Source organism: Odocoileus virginianus, chromosome 6, assembly GCF_023699985.2.
Source record: "Odocoileus virginianus isolate 20LAN1187 ecotype Illinois chromosome 6, Ovbor_1.2, whole genome shotgun sequence".
Taxonomy (NCBI): Eukaryota; Metazoa; Chordata; class Mammalia; order Artiodactyla; family Cervidae; genus Odocoileus; species Odocoileus virginianus.
This window is the reverse complement of record NC_069679.1, coordinates 71,411,642-71,425,965: the sequence shown is the minus strand read 5'-3', so window position 1 is coordinate 71,425,965 and position 14,324 is coordinate 71,411,642. Positions and strand designations below refer to the sequence as shown.

The 14,324-nt window shown below is 49.2% G+C and overlaps 1 protein-coding gene across 2 annotated transcripts in view; it reads left to right on the top strand.

The window, feature by feature from the left end:
• Positions 1 to 14,324, top strand: part of DPF3 (double PHD fingers 3) — a 289,836-nt gene that overhangs the window by 99,153 nt on the left and 176,359 nt on the right. The gene's annotated exons all lie outside the window — the stretch shown is intronic.

The following is a 14,324-nucleotide window of genomic DNA, read 5'->3' as shown; positions in this document are numbered from 1 at the left end:
GGCCCAGAGAGGAGGTGGCTGAGGGAACTTAGACCCCATCTCACTCTTTTCCTTCTCTGATCTGCCCCTGCACCTGTGGCTGGTCCAGGCCACCAGAGGCCGAGGGGAGGGAGCAAGTGGCTGACCGTGCAGGACTCCTGGGAGGGACTTGGCAGGGAGAAGCATGGCAGAGAGAGAACCGGGAAGGGCCAGTGGAAGAGATTCGGGGAGGCAGAGTGGGGGCTGAACTCACTGTACTTCTGTGTGGTCTTGGGGGAGAGTGTAAGCTCTCCAAGCCTCAGTTTCCTCATCTGTAAAATGGGAATGGTAAAGACAGTCTCTGTCACATTGGGGTACAATGAAATACTAAGACTCAGCAAGGTTCCTTGTGTACTGTAAATGAAGATCAAACAGATCAGCTGGGTTCACATGAAAGTGTCCAGATGAGCAGCTGCCATGTATTGTGTAAGGCCTAGTGGGGTATCGTTTATCCAGTGCCCACATGATACTTAGTGAGTGCCTGCTCTATGCCAGGTACCCAGCCTTAGGTACTGGGAATACAGAGGTGAACAAGCCAGACCAGTCTTTCCTCCAAGGAGCTGACGTATCTAAGCGGAGGGAAGACAGGTAGTAAGTAAATATAAATAAAATAAGTTTTAATAGTTGGCAAGGTGCTCTGGTTTATGGTTGCCATAAACCAGAGTGATGGCTGAAGAATGGGTGCTCTCTGAGGGGGTGGGCTGAGCAGAGCAGGAGGAGAAGCAGCCAGCCCTGTAATGACCAGAGGGTGCCTGTAGGGGGTTGCTGCAGGCCCCCAGCCAGGAGAAGGATGGCGTCTTGGGGCAGACAGGCGGCGGGGGAGCTGGGCACCGGTTGGATCGTGGTGTCTCCCTCTAGGGTAAGTGGGAGGACTGGTGTCTACACATGCACAGTGACCATTAGCTGTTTTTCTTATTATTTAGTACAGATTATTATTTTAGAAAAGGGTATAAATAATTCAGTTCAGTTCAGTCACTCAGTCGTGTCCAGCTCTGCAACCCAGCACGCCAGGCTTCCCTGTCTTTCACCAACTCCTGGAGCTTACTCAAACTCATATGCATTGATGTGCCATCCAACCATTTCATCCTCTGTTGTCCCCTTCTCCTCCTGCTCCCAATCCCTCCCAGCATCAGGGTCTTTTCCAATGAGTCAGTTCTTTGCATCAGGTGGCCACTGTATTGGAGCTTCAGCTTCAGCATCAGTCCTTCCAATGAATATTCAGGACTGATTTCCTTTAGGATTGACTGGTTGGATCTCCTTGCATTCCAGTGGGCTCAATGTAAAACGTTCCCATGGATCAGCAAATGTTTATTGTCAAGGCAGCGTGAGTAGAGTGATTGAAGAGCACAGTTCTGAGACAGACTTGCCTGCTTGAACCCTGGCTCTGCCAGTCCCTCGGTGACTTTCGGCTCCTGGCTTAAGCTGTCTGAGCCTTGGTGTCCTCATTGCATGATGAGGGATCAGAGGAGCATCTCTCTCATGGGACCATCGTGCAGGTGAGACGCATCCCTATTTCTAAACCGCTTAGAACCACGCCTGGCCTGGTCAGCGGTACTGCCGAGGCTCAGGAGCTGATGCTGGTAGGAGGTGGCATAAACCATGGCCTGTTCTCAAGGAGCTCACAGCTGGGGCTGGGATGTGTGTTTACAGAAACTCTGGAGAATTCCCTGGCAGTCCAGAGATTAGAACACCATGCTCTTACCCTGTGGCTGGGGGTTCAATCCCTGGTTGGGGAACTAGGATCCCTCAAGCTGAGGACAAAGGGAAAAAAAGAGACCCCAGCCCCTCAAGGCAGTGTATGATGGTTACTGCATGAATGGCTAGACCATTACTGGAGGAGGCATCATCTGAGGGCTGGGGGCAGGGCAGGGGGATGTGGACAAGAAGGCTTTGAGGAGAGATGGGAAGATAACAAAAAAAAAAAAATTTTTTTTTTTAAATGCTATCGAGATCTGATGGCATCAGTCAGGTGAAGACAAAAATAGTCCAATCTGTCTGCCTGAGAGCACTGCTCTTGCTTTTCCTGTTCAGCCCTTTGTCAGCTTCCCCAGGCCCTGCCTCAACCTACCTCTCATGTCTATCAATAGGGGACAGCTCACTGCCCCCCTACCCCCCCCACAACCTCCTTCAACCTGCTGGACATTGTGAGGCTCTTCTACTTTCAACTTCCCTCGGGCCAGAGAGAGAAGGAAAGGTTGGAGGTCAGAGGACAGGAGCTGGGAAGCTGGGAGGGCCAGGGTGGAGGTGGAGGCCAGTGTGGGTGGAATTAGCCAGAACCCTGTGTTGTCTGGCAACTGGCAGATTCTTCTGGTAAGATAAGTGGAACCCTCTGCAAGGTAATTATTAGAGAACATAAATTCCCCAGATAACCTGTCCTCAGAAGAGATATTGATGGCCCTGGGGCAGGCCGGTGCTGCAGGCTGCTGCTCCTCTGCGATATTGACTCCTGTCCCGCCTCCTCCTCCCTCTCCTCTTTCTCCTTCGTTCAGTTCAGTTCAGTTCAGTTCAATTCAGTTGCTCAGTCGTGTCCGACTCTTTGCGACTCCATGGAGTGCAGCATGCCAGGCCTCCCTGTCCATCACCAACTCCCGGAGTTCATTCAAACTCATGTCCATTGAGTCGGTGATGCCATCCAACCATTTCATCCTCTGTCGTCCCCTTCTCCTCCCGCCTTCAATCTTTCCCAGCATCAGGGTCTTTTCAAATGAGTCAGCTCTTCGCATCAGGTGGCCAAAGTATTGGAGTTTCAGCTTCAGCATCAGTCCTCCAGTGAGTATTCAGGACCTCCTCCTTTGTTACCTTTCCTCTCATCAGCTGTCCTGCCCATCCCTCCTCCTCACAGACCTCAGCCTCCGGTCCTTGTTGGCTCTTCTGGACCTTTCTTTTTGCCTGCCTCTCAGCTCTCTTAACGGTGGAGTTCCTGGAAGATTGCGCGGTCACGTGCATCCTTCTGGCTTCAGCAGGGTTGGTGGAGGAGGGGCAGCCCCACGGGGAAGAGTTTCTAAGACGGGAAGGAGACTCTAGCTTCACTTGGGCCGGGGTCCCCAGAACGAGTCAGGGTTGGGCTCTGTGAAGGGCCGGGACTGGACCTGATCCTGGGGATTGCAGCTCAGGTCTTAGCAGTGTAGGCAGGTGGTAGGTACCTGTTGGTACATCTCTGCTCGTATGGTATGTTCTGAAGCCCTCTCTTCTCTCCAGGGCCTCCCAGGCTTTGGCTGATATTCTGTAAACATTTATGTAACAAATATAAGAAGAGGCAAAGGGCTGTGTAAGGGGCCACCAGAGAAACAGGTTGCTGGGGGAGTATCTCCTTTCTTGTTCCAAACAGTTCTGTTCTGGCCCCAGACCTGCACCCCGACTCTTGACCAAACTGGACCTGTCTGGCTTAGGAGCCCACTTACTGCCATCACGGACAAATTCTGAATGGGGGATCATACCAATCTCTGCTTCTACACAGCTTATCAATAGGGTGACCTGATCATCTGTCAGCAAGGCAAAGGCGCTTCTGAGAGGGAAAGCAGGTATTAACAATTATGCAAGGACCTCGATGTGAACCAGGACTGTTCCATACAAACTGGGTCCTACTTCTCGAAGTTGTTTGCCTAAGATGATGCTGGTAAATAAAAGCCTCTCCAACTCCCTACAGTCCTGGTGGTGTTTTAGTATGACTTAGAGATTGGACCAGGGTGATGGCGGGGGGTGGTGGTGCTGCCTGGCTGGCTTGCCTTATCCCTAATTTGGCTTTGCCCATAGTCCATCCTTTACAATATGCGAGGGTGAGTCTCTCCATTTGATAGATGGGACCTGGGGGCCCAGCCAGGCTGAGAGACTTGCCTACCCACAGTGGCTAAGTTCCATCTCCTACCTGGAACCAAGGTCCAGCCTTGATTCCCATCTCAGGCTATCAGGGACCAAGCCCCATCCCTCTCTGTTCCATGGGATGGACCATCCTCATCAGAACAGCCAAGAGCTGGGATGCTTCTGCCAGCCTTCTGTTGATCCTGATCACTTTCTGGAGGAGAGAGAGATGGGTGAGTGAGGCAGGGAGGCACCAGAGGCAGAAGAGACATGAGCGAGAGTCTGTACTGCGCCTGGTTGTTCCTGCGATTTTATTTGGAGTGAGGGGGGACAAGTGAGTTTTGACGCCTCCTCCTTGACAGAGAGCACCCCGGGTAGGGGCAGTGCTCCCAATCCCTCTGCCGTCTCAGCAACAGTCTTAGCTCACCAGGAGAAAATGAGGTCTGTGCAACAGTACGAAGCATCGTTTTGCCCTTTGACTCAGAGTGTTTCATAAGTGAAAAAGGGCTTTCAAGGGAGGCTTGGAAAAAAAAGTTTTCAGCGATGAGTTTTGCTCACTGTGGTTAACGATAATTATTAAATAGTAGGGTGAACTAGGGCTTGTTTTCCTTATTATTAACTGTATTTATGGGTTTTTATTAAGTTGTGCCCAGCTGAGATAATTGTAAAACTATCTGCTTAAGACTCTTAGGGTTCCCATTCTATTTTCTTTCATTTCAAAGGTGGAGTCTTTTCGTTATTCAAGGCTTATGCTATAAACCAGGAGTCGGCACACTTCTTCTGTGTAGTGGTAATTACCTTACAGAAGGTAATTATTTCAGGCTTTGCAGGCCGTGTGGTCTCCATTGGAACCCCTCAGTCCTATCACTATAGTGTGAAAGTGGCCACAGACAATGCATGACTGAATGGGTGTGACTGTCTTCCAATAAAACTTTATTTATAGACATTCATGGTGGGCCAGATTTGGCCCAGGGACTGTAGTTTTCGGGCCCCTGCTATAAACAGGGGAGAAACTCCTAAACTAGGAGCCTGTAGACTGAGGACTGAATCTAAGCCCTGCTGATGTGTGACTGGAGGAAGTCACCTCAATTCTCTGGTGGTTGATTTTCCTTGCAATAGAACAAAGGTATCAGACCAGATGATCTTTACCACTCTGAGTCTTAAATCCGATTCTAGTTTATGATAACCTGGTATCTTTCTTTTCCTCCGTGCGGTAGATGTTCAGAACCACAGCTCCTCTCAGAGGCCATTACCACTTGTCCACCTTTGGGATGGATTTGGTTTCTAACCTACACAGTGGTGTTGATGGTGGTTTAGTCGCTAAGTCATGTCCAACTCTTGTGACCCCATGGGAAGGGTGCGGGTTACCCTCTTGTGTAGCCCGTCAGGCTCCTCTGTCCGTGGGATTTCCCAGGCAAGAATACCGGAGTGGGTTGTCATATCCTTTTCCAGGGGATCTTCCTGACCTAGGGACTGAACCTGAGTCTCCTGCATTGCAGGCGAATTCTTTACTCCTGCACCACTTGAGAAGACCCCATACATAATATTTTGTATTTCTTTGATGGTATCTTCTCAGGCAGCCCAATCACAAACCTACCTACTTCTTTAAAAACATTTATTTTTGGCTGTGCTGGGTCTTTGTTGCTGTGGGGGCTTTTCTCTGGTTGTGGTGATGGGGCTTCTTTCTGCGGTGTCTTCTCTTGTTGTGGGCCTCATGGGGGCTTGGGCTTCAGTAATTGTGGCATGTGGGCTTAGTTGCTCCGTGACATGTGGGATCTTCCAGGCTCAGGAATATGGCTCGAACCCATGTCTCCTGCAGATTCTTCACCACTGAGCTACGGGGAAAGCCCCCAACTTACTTCTTGAGTTACCGAGGGTGACTCTGTTACAAGACAGTTTACCTCTGCACTATTTGGCAGAGGCTCCCAAAAGAGAAATAACTAAGATTACCCAGAAAACTGGTGATGATGTTAGAGAAGCCAGATGCCTCCAAAAAAGGAAGTGTTGCTCAAGTCATTCTAGTTCTGGAGGCTTTACTCTCTGTGAAGCGGTAGCGGTGTCCCCATGGGAGCTGATAGCGTAGTGGCCAAGAGCGAGGTTTTCTGCATTGAAATTGCCTGGGCTTCTGTCTTCACAGCACCACTTAAAACCCTAGGCACATCACTTAAAACTCTCTGTGCCTCAGTTTTCTAATCTGTGGAATAGGAAGAAATATTAAGATGGGGTTGTTGTGAGGATGAAATGAGATTATGCATATGAAGTGCTTAGAACAGTGCCTGGCATACACAGTAAGTGCCCAATAAATGGAAACCTTGCCACTATTATTTTCATGATCATTATCATGTTGTTATTCCTCTGTAAATATGTAGAGGGTGTCTCCTCGTTTTTATTTTTTTCATTTAAAAAATTTATTTTATTTTTTGAAGGATATCTTAGAAGCTCAGAGTTATTTTTATTTTTTTTTGGCCATACTGTGTGTGGCATGCAGGATCTTAGTTCTCTGACCAGGAACCAAACCAATTGCCCTCTGCAGTGGAAACTTAGATTCTTAGCCACTGGACTGCCAGGGAAGTCCCTCATCCTCATTTTTATACCAGACTCATCTTCAACTTTTGGGTTGCAGGTGTGGCCTGAATGCTTTTCTCCTGTCCTATATGTTAACTGACTCTTAATGAGGTAGACAGACTGAGGGAGGAAGATGGGGAAAGGCATAGGAGGAGAGGAAGGGAGGGAAAAAGGAATGAAGGAAGGAGGGGAGGGAGAGGGAGGTAGGGAGGAGGGGAGGAAGGAGGGAGGGAGGAAGGGAGGAGACTTGGGAAAATAGGTCCATGAGGAAAGGAGAAGCAGGTTCTAAATGCAGTCATGTTTCCTAATACTTGTCGGGATGGGAAGAAAAACAGACCTCCTTCAAGCAGGATGGAGGTTTTGATGTCCTTTGTCATTATCCTGGGATGTAGAGGTCATGAGGGTATGCTTAGGTATTTCTAGAATGCACCTACCTTTCAGTTTGGTTTTGAGTTTTCAAGATATTTCTACCTCTTCCACCAGAGAATTTAAATTTCAGGACAGTCTGGTCATATTAGCCTGGCTTCACTCTGTCCTTATTAAAAGGTTTACAGCTTTGTACCTCCAAAAACAGCAGACCTGAGACTGTTTTCCCAGGGGGCTGTCAAGAGAAATTGGGGTGATTCTCAACCTTGCAGCAGGTTAAATGAGACTCAGTTCTCCTTTGTTCGGCTTGATGTCCCTTAGAAGGACAGCCCAGAGATCACTCGGTCTGCAGGGCGTTTGCTTCTGCAGGCTGATTTTAACCAACTCTGACAGGAGGGCAGAGGCCCCCAAGCGGGGTCAGGACCACAAATCCCATCCCAGCAGGTGCATGATGGGGAGACAGCGCCCTCCAGATGACCTTCAGTTTCCCATTGATTTCCCGTCCAGTGGTGCTTCCCCACCCCCATGCTGATCCTGCCCCGGCCACCATCCGTGCGCTCTGGGCTCTGGACGAGGACATGGATCTGCCCTTTAAGAAAGAACAAGCAGAGGAGGTTAATTCAGAGAGAGGCCCTTTCAGAGAACTGGAGTAAAATTACTCTGGAGACCATGTTCTGGCCACCGCTACTTTACAGCGCCAATATCAGTCCTAGAATGTCCTTTTTTGGGCATAGAAAGGAGTGGTTGATGTCATGAATGGAAACATTTATCCACTTGGCCCCCCTTCTCTTCAGGCTTTGGGTTGTGTAGGTGGCATTGTGGGGTCATGAGCAGGATTTGGGCATGAACAGTAGACTCCCCCACTGTCTAACCCTCTGAGTGTGTTGGGAAGATCACAAGTGAAAAGATGGTGGTGTGATTCTTGCATTGCTGGGATCCTCTCCCTAGCACTGACCTTCTGGTCCCCCGGAAGGCTGGGCTTCCACACCCTGCAAACTCTCTGCTGCAGGGTGGCCTGGATCTTTCTGCGTTTGTTCAGTGTTATCTGATGAGCATTTCCTATGTGCCCAATCCTGTGTTATGTGTAGGGCATCCAGTTGTAGGCAGGGAGATAAAGACCTTGCTCATCCAGTGTTCACAGTTTTGTTATGTGGTAATGATCAGCAGGCCAAGAGAAAACAGAGAAACTTTTTTGGAGAGTGGCAGATAGTTTGAAAAAAAAAAAAAGAATATGAGATAGTAAGGGTTAGCACAAGAGGGGAGTAGGTTGGGCTACCCTAGATTAAATGAAAGAGAAGCCAGACACGAGAAGATCTGGCAGAAATGTATACCAGAAATGGGAAACAAGCATGTGCAAACGTCCTGAGGTGAGGTGATTTTGGTTTGTTAGAGGGACAGAAGAAGTGCAGTGAGGAGTCCAGCAGGGAAGAGGGGGCAGGAGACAAGATGAAGTAGGAAAATTGGGCACAGCCATATAGCCACAGAAAGTTGTTCACATTATATTCTAAGTGCACTCAAGGCCATTGGAGGGATTTAAGGAGGAGAATGTCATGATCAGATTTCATTTTAAAAAGATCACTTGGTCTACTGCATTGAGAATTGACCACAGAGCACGTGTTCTCCATGGCTGTATTTTAAATGCCAGACGAATATTCCTTTTACTGGGGAGGGCAGCGCTGAGGCTCTGTTACTCCAGCGGGAAAGATGGGGTCTAAGGATGTGTTTGCCTAAGACTTGACTCTAATCCATGGTTGGCTTCTCCTGACAATCACACTCGGGAGACAGCATGCTGGTGCCCAGCACACAGCTGGGTTTCAGAGAAGACTCAGTCTGTGAAGCAGGGAAACTAAAGGTACTTGCTCAATCAATGAAGTTTCTGTGATGGGTGTGTGTTTTCTAAGTATGCTTCACCCTAGATAAAGCATCCCCCCTCCCCCAGTTTTGAAAGTTAATTGCATTCTACACATTCTTTAGGCTCCAGAGGAGAGATTTATTTTGTCACGTCTGGATGCCATTTGAAAGGCAAACCTTGGACACCAGAAAAGCGGTGGTCTTCTTCCTCCCCAGAGCATCCTCCTTTTCCGACTCCCCGCCCCCACCCTCCCATTATTTACTGGAAGGAATCACTCTGTTTTCCTCCTGCCTCCAGTCTCCTGTCCTTGGCAGCCCCTTGACTTCCACCCCGAGTTGTGTATGTCATCAGAACACCCAGTGGCAGCTCAGAAATCATGGCCAGGTTCAATATAAATTCCGTCTTGCTTAGGCAGCTTTGCATAATAAGTCCCTGAAAGTCTTCACCAGAGTAGATGCCGGAAAAGCGATTTATTGGGTCTAGCAGGCCTGAACATCAGACTGAGTGGCGTTTCGGGCCATGATGGGAGTTTTAGGGTTCAGATTCTTCGTCTGACTTTGCTTTTGTAAGGCGATACCCTCGGCCCCCAGACACCTTTCCTGTGATGTTAGAAAGGTCAGGGTCACCTCCAGAGGGACCACTCTAAGGAAGTCAGGCTGCTGCTGCTGCTGCTGCTAAGTCGCTTCAGTTGTGTCCGATTCTGTGCGACCCCATAGACAGCAGCCCACCAGACTCCCCCGTCTATGGGATTTTCCAGGCAAGTGTACCGGAGTGGGGTGCCGTTGCCTTCTCCGAAGGAAGTCAGGGTCTCTGTACAATTACTTCGACCAGGTCTCATGGGTGCTTTGTGAGAGATGAGGACTTCTGTGGGACTCATCGGCTGCAGCTGAGTGATGCCAGGTTAATCCATGCCCGTTGCCTGAAAACATCTCCCACAGGAACAAAACAAGCTGAGTTACAGTCAGTTAACCAGGGTTTCGCACTCTGGTATTAAAACATGGCTGAAGAGTATCACAGGGCTCCCTTGTTTGTGCCCTTGCTTTTCAGGCTAGGGAAGCTGTACTTCAATCAGTGAATCTTGGGACCACCCCTGGTCGTCCAGTGGTTAAGAATCTGCCTTGCAAGGCAGAGGACTCGAGTTCGATCTCTGGTCAGGGAACTAAGAACCCATAAGAACCCACGTGCTGTGGAGCAACTAAGCTTGTGCACCCTAGCTGGAGAATCCGTGCGCCCCCAACAGAAATCCTGCATGCCGCACTAAGACCCGATGCAGCCAAATAAATAAATAAATAAATAAATAAATAAATAAATAAAAAACAGAAACAGTGTGAATGTACGTAATTAAAAAAAAAACAAAACCCGATTTTCATTGTTCTCCGAATTGCTGGGGGATCTGTCAAATATCCAGACGTCTGGATTACGTGCGCGCTCCGGCATCACTGCCACCCACCCTCCCGCCTGCATTGATTCTGACACAAAACCAAAGTTTGAGAACCACTGCCCTAGATCATTCTTCTGGAAGGAGGGGTGATGGCATTCTTGATAAGCACAGAAGGGGTGTTTCCTGAATCGCCAGAGCTAGCCTTCCTGGGGGTGGTCTGATGATAGCACAGCGCGGCATTCAGTGAGCTACTCAGGGAGTTCAGAGAAGAGGAGCGTTAGTTCTGCATCTTGGCGTGAATGCTGTAGATGGAGAAATACAATCTCGAGAGCTGAAGTGACCTTTTTAAAGAGGATGAAGAGAATTCAGTAGGATTTGAACTTATAGGATCTCTGTTTTCAGATGCCTAATCCTGTGCCCTAGAGAAGCCACATAACTTCAGGCTCACCTCATTTTCATCTGAAGAAAGAGGGCCCCCTAGCATCCCTCAGCTGTGACATTTCCATGAGCTTGCTAAGGATGGCATGACATTTCCATCAAGCAATCCATAGTTATCACAAGCTTCTACATTCTCAGCACAGTGCTTGGTGGGGTAGCACAGAAGTATAGACCTCTTAGTCCCTGTCTTCAAGATGGGTGGGGAGAAAGAAGGACAGTGGTAGAGACTGGCCAAGCATGAGTGAGACAATTAAGGAGCTCAGAGAGGCAGAGAGCAAGAACCACTGGCTGGAATAACTGGGGAAGCTTCCTGGAAGAGGCGGGGCTTCAGCCAGCCCTTGAACAGGGTGAGATCAGCCAGGCCAAGGACAGGAGGCAAGAAAAGTCCAGATAGGTGGGGAGGAAGGGTTCTGAGTAAAATATTTTGTTGGAGTCCAGGGAAGGCCTGACCTAACCACCTGACCTGCCTCTTGAGAAATCTGTATGCAGGTCAGGAAGCAGCAGTTAGAACTGGACATGGAACAACAGACTGGTTCCAAATAGGAAAAGGAGTATGTCAAGGCTATATATTGTCACCCTGCTTATTTAACTTATATGCAGAGTACATCATGAGAAGTGCTGGGTTGGATGAAGCACAAGCTGGCATCAAGACTGCTGGGAGAAATATCAGTAACCTCAGATATGCAGATGACACCACCCTTATGGCAGAAAGTGAAGAAACTAAAGAGCCTCTTGATGAAAGTGAAAGAGGAGCATGAAAAAGTTGGCTTAAGTCTCAACATTCGGAAAACAAAGATCATGGCATCCGGTTCCATCACTTCATGGCAAATAGATGGAGAAACAGTGGAAACAGCGTCAGACTTTATTTTTTTGGGCTCCAAAATAATTGCAGATGGTGATTGCAGCCATAAAAAAAAAAAAAAGACGCTTACTCCTTGGAAGAAAAGTTATGACCAACCTAGGTAGCATGTTAAAAAGCAGAGACATTACTTTGCCAACAAAGGTCCATCTAGTCACGGCTATGGTGTTTCCAGTAGTCATGTATGGATGTGATAGTTGGACTATAAAGAAAGCTGAGCGCAGAAGAATTGATGCTTTTGAACTGTGGTGTTGGAGAAGACTCCTGAGAGTCCCTTGGACTGCAAGGAGATCCAACCAATTCATCCTAAAGGAAATCAGTCCTGAATATTCGTTGGAAGGACCGATGTTGATTCTGAAACTCCAATACTTTGGCCACCTGATGCGATGACCTGACTTATTGGAAAAGACCCTGATACTGGGAGGGATTGGAGGCAGGAGGAGAAGGGGATGACAGAGGATGAGATGGTTGGATGGCATCACCGACTCAGTGGACATGAGTTTGGGTAAACTCTGGGAGTTGGTGATGGACAGGGAGGCCTGGCGTGCTTCAGTCCATGGGGTCACAAAGAGTCGGACACGACTGAGCGACTGAACTGAACTGAGCTGAGAGAAGGCCTGTCTGCTTCGTGTACACAGGGAGGTCAGATAAGGACTGATTCATTTACCCATTTACTCATTCCTCCATCATCAACCCAACACAGCAAGCTCTGTGCTGGGCCTAGGGATAGAGCCAGATGTGGTCTCTGCTCTGGGGGCAGGCTCTGATTCCCAAGATCCTTGTGCAGCGTCTGCTCTGTTCTCCTTGATGCTGGGGGCTGGCCCCTCCACCCTGCTGGCTAATGTCTTGGGAGGGAGCTTTGGGTGGGCACCTGCCAGCCTCAGAGACGCTGCAGTGGTGGCTGTTGTGTGTATGTGCATCACGTGGAGGGCAGTCAGCCTGCTCAGGCAGAGGGGAACCCAGTGGCAGGAAGCACTGCTCTTTGATGGAAACATCTACCGTAAGTGAGTGATATATGAGTTGTTGAAAGCAATTCAACAAAGAAGTTTTGGGCACCTACTGTGTGCTGGGCTCCGTGCCAGATGTTGGAAGTGAATCGGTGAAAAGGCCAGCTATGCAGGGCTCTGGGGAGTACCGTTCACACTGAAGTTTAATATGAAAGGCACCCCCTCATGTGGTTTAGTGCAAAAACTAAGTGGCTGTGTGTAGTGGCCCTGCCCTCAGGGAGTTTATAGTCTAGCGGGGGAGACAAATATTAAACATTGAGTTGAGTTGAAAATGACGTTATTAATAGTATTATTATTTTTGCTGGAAGAAGACAGAATGAGGAGGAAGGGGACTGATTCTCTCTCTTACTCACTCTCTCTCTGTGTGAGTGTGTGCTCAGTTGTATTCAGCTCTATAGCTCTTCCTATTCTATTCATTTATTCTAAAATATTTATTTATCTCATTTGGCTGCGTTGGGTCTTAGCTGCAGCATGTGGGATCTTTGCTGAGATTCGTGGGATTCTCTGTAGTTGTGGTACTCAGGCTCAGTAGTTTTAGCTCAAGGGCTCAGTAGTTGCGGAGCACTGGCTTAGTTGCCCTGTGGCATGTGGGATCTTAGTTCCCCCCCCCCGCCCGGGGATGGAACCCTTGTCCCCTCCATAGCAAAGTGAAAGTGAAAGTAAAAGTCACTCAGTCATGTCTATTTGTGACTCCCATGGACTGTAGCACGCCAAGCTCCTGGGTACATGGGATTCGCCAGGCAAGAATATTGGAGTGGGTTGCCATTCCCTTCTCCAGGGGATCTTGCTGACCCAGGGATCAAACCCAGGTCTCCTGCCCTGCAGGCAGACTCTTTACTTTCTAGCCCATTCCCAGAGCCTCCATGGCAAGGTGTATTCTTAACCACTGCACCACCAGGGAAGTCCTGAGTCTTTATTTTATATAATAAACTCTGTCTTAACTGGGGATGCTCTAGCAAAATGACCATGGAGTGGGTGGCTTAAACAACAGACATTTACTTCTCACAGTTCTGATGGCAGGGAAGTCCGAGATCAGGGTGGCAGCATGGTGTAGGTGAGGTCTGCTGAGGGCCCTCTTCTCTGGCTGCAGATAATTGCCTTCTTGCTGTGTCTTCACATGGCAGAGACAGAGAGACCCAGACGGAGGGAGGGAGAGAGAGGAGAGGGAGAGAGGGAAGGGAGAGGGGGGAGAGAGAGACAGAGGGGAGAGAGAGGGGAGAGAGAGAGAGAGGGAGAGAGAGAGGAAGAAAGAGGGGGGGAAGAAAGAGAGAGGAGAGAGGGGGAAGAGAGGGGAGAGAGAGGGGAGAGAGAGAAAGCAGGAGAGAGGGGAGAGAGAGAGAGGGAGAGAGAGGGGGAAGAAAGAGGGGGGGGGAGAGAGAGAGGAGAGAGGGGGAAGAGAGAGAGAGGAGAGAGAGAGAGGAGGAGAGAGGGGGAGAGAGAGAGAGACAGGGGGAAGAGGGGGGTGGAGAGGGGGAAGAGAGAGGAGGGGGGAGAGAGAGAGGAGAGAGAGGAGAGAGGTGGGAGAGAGAGAGAGACGGGGAAGAGGGGGTGGAGAGAGAGAGGAAGTGAGCGCTCTCGCATCTCTTCTTCTAAGGGCGTGAATCCCATCCTGGGTGCTCTACTCTCAGGACCTAATTATCTCCCAAAGTCCCATCTCCAAATCCCATCCATTGTGGCGTCAACACCTGAATTTCAGAGATGGGGGGGATGCGATTCAGTCCACAGCAAGCACTAAACAATGGTTTTCTTTCAAGGGCAGCTTTAGGAACAGTTAACTGTGAGGAAAATGAAAAGGCTCCCCCCCCCACACCTTGCCAAATATTGCCCCCGCTCGCTAGTTCTTATAAAACACCACACAAGCAGGAGAAGACTTTCCGTGCCACCGTCAGAGGGAAACACGTTTCAGCGCAAACAGGAGGAAGGTAGCAAGTTGGCAGCGCCGAGTTTTACTGTGTGTGTGTGCGTGGGGGATGGCTGTGGACGTGTGGGCAGCTGAGTGAGCCCGTAGGAAAAGGCCAGGTGCCGGCGATCCTGCCACAG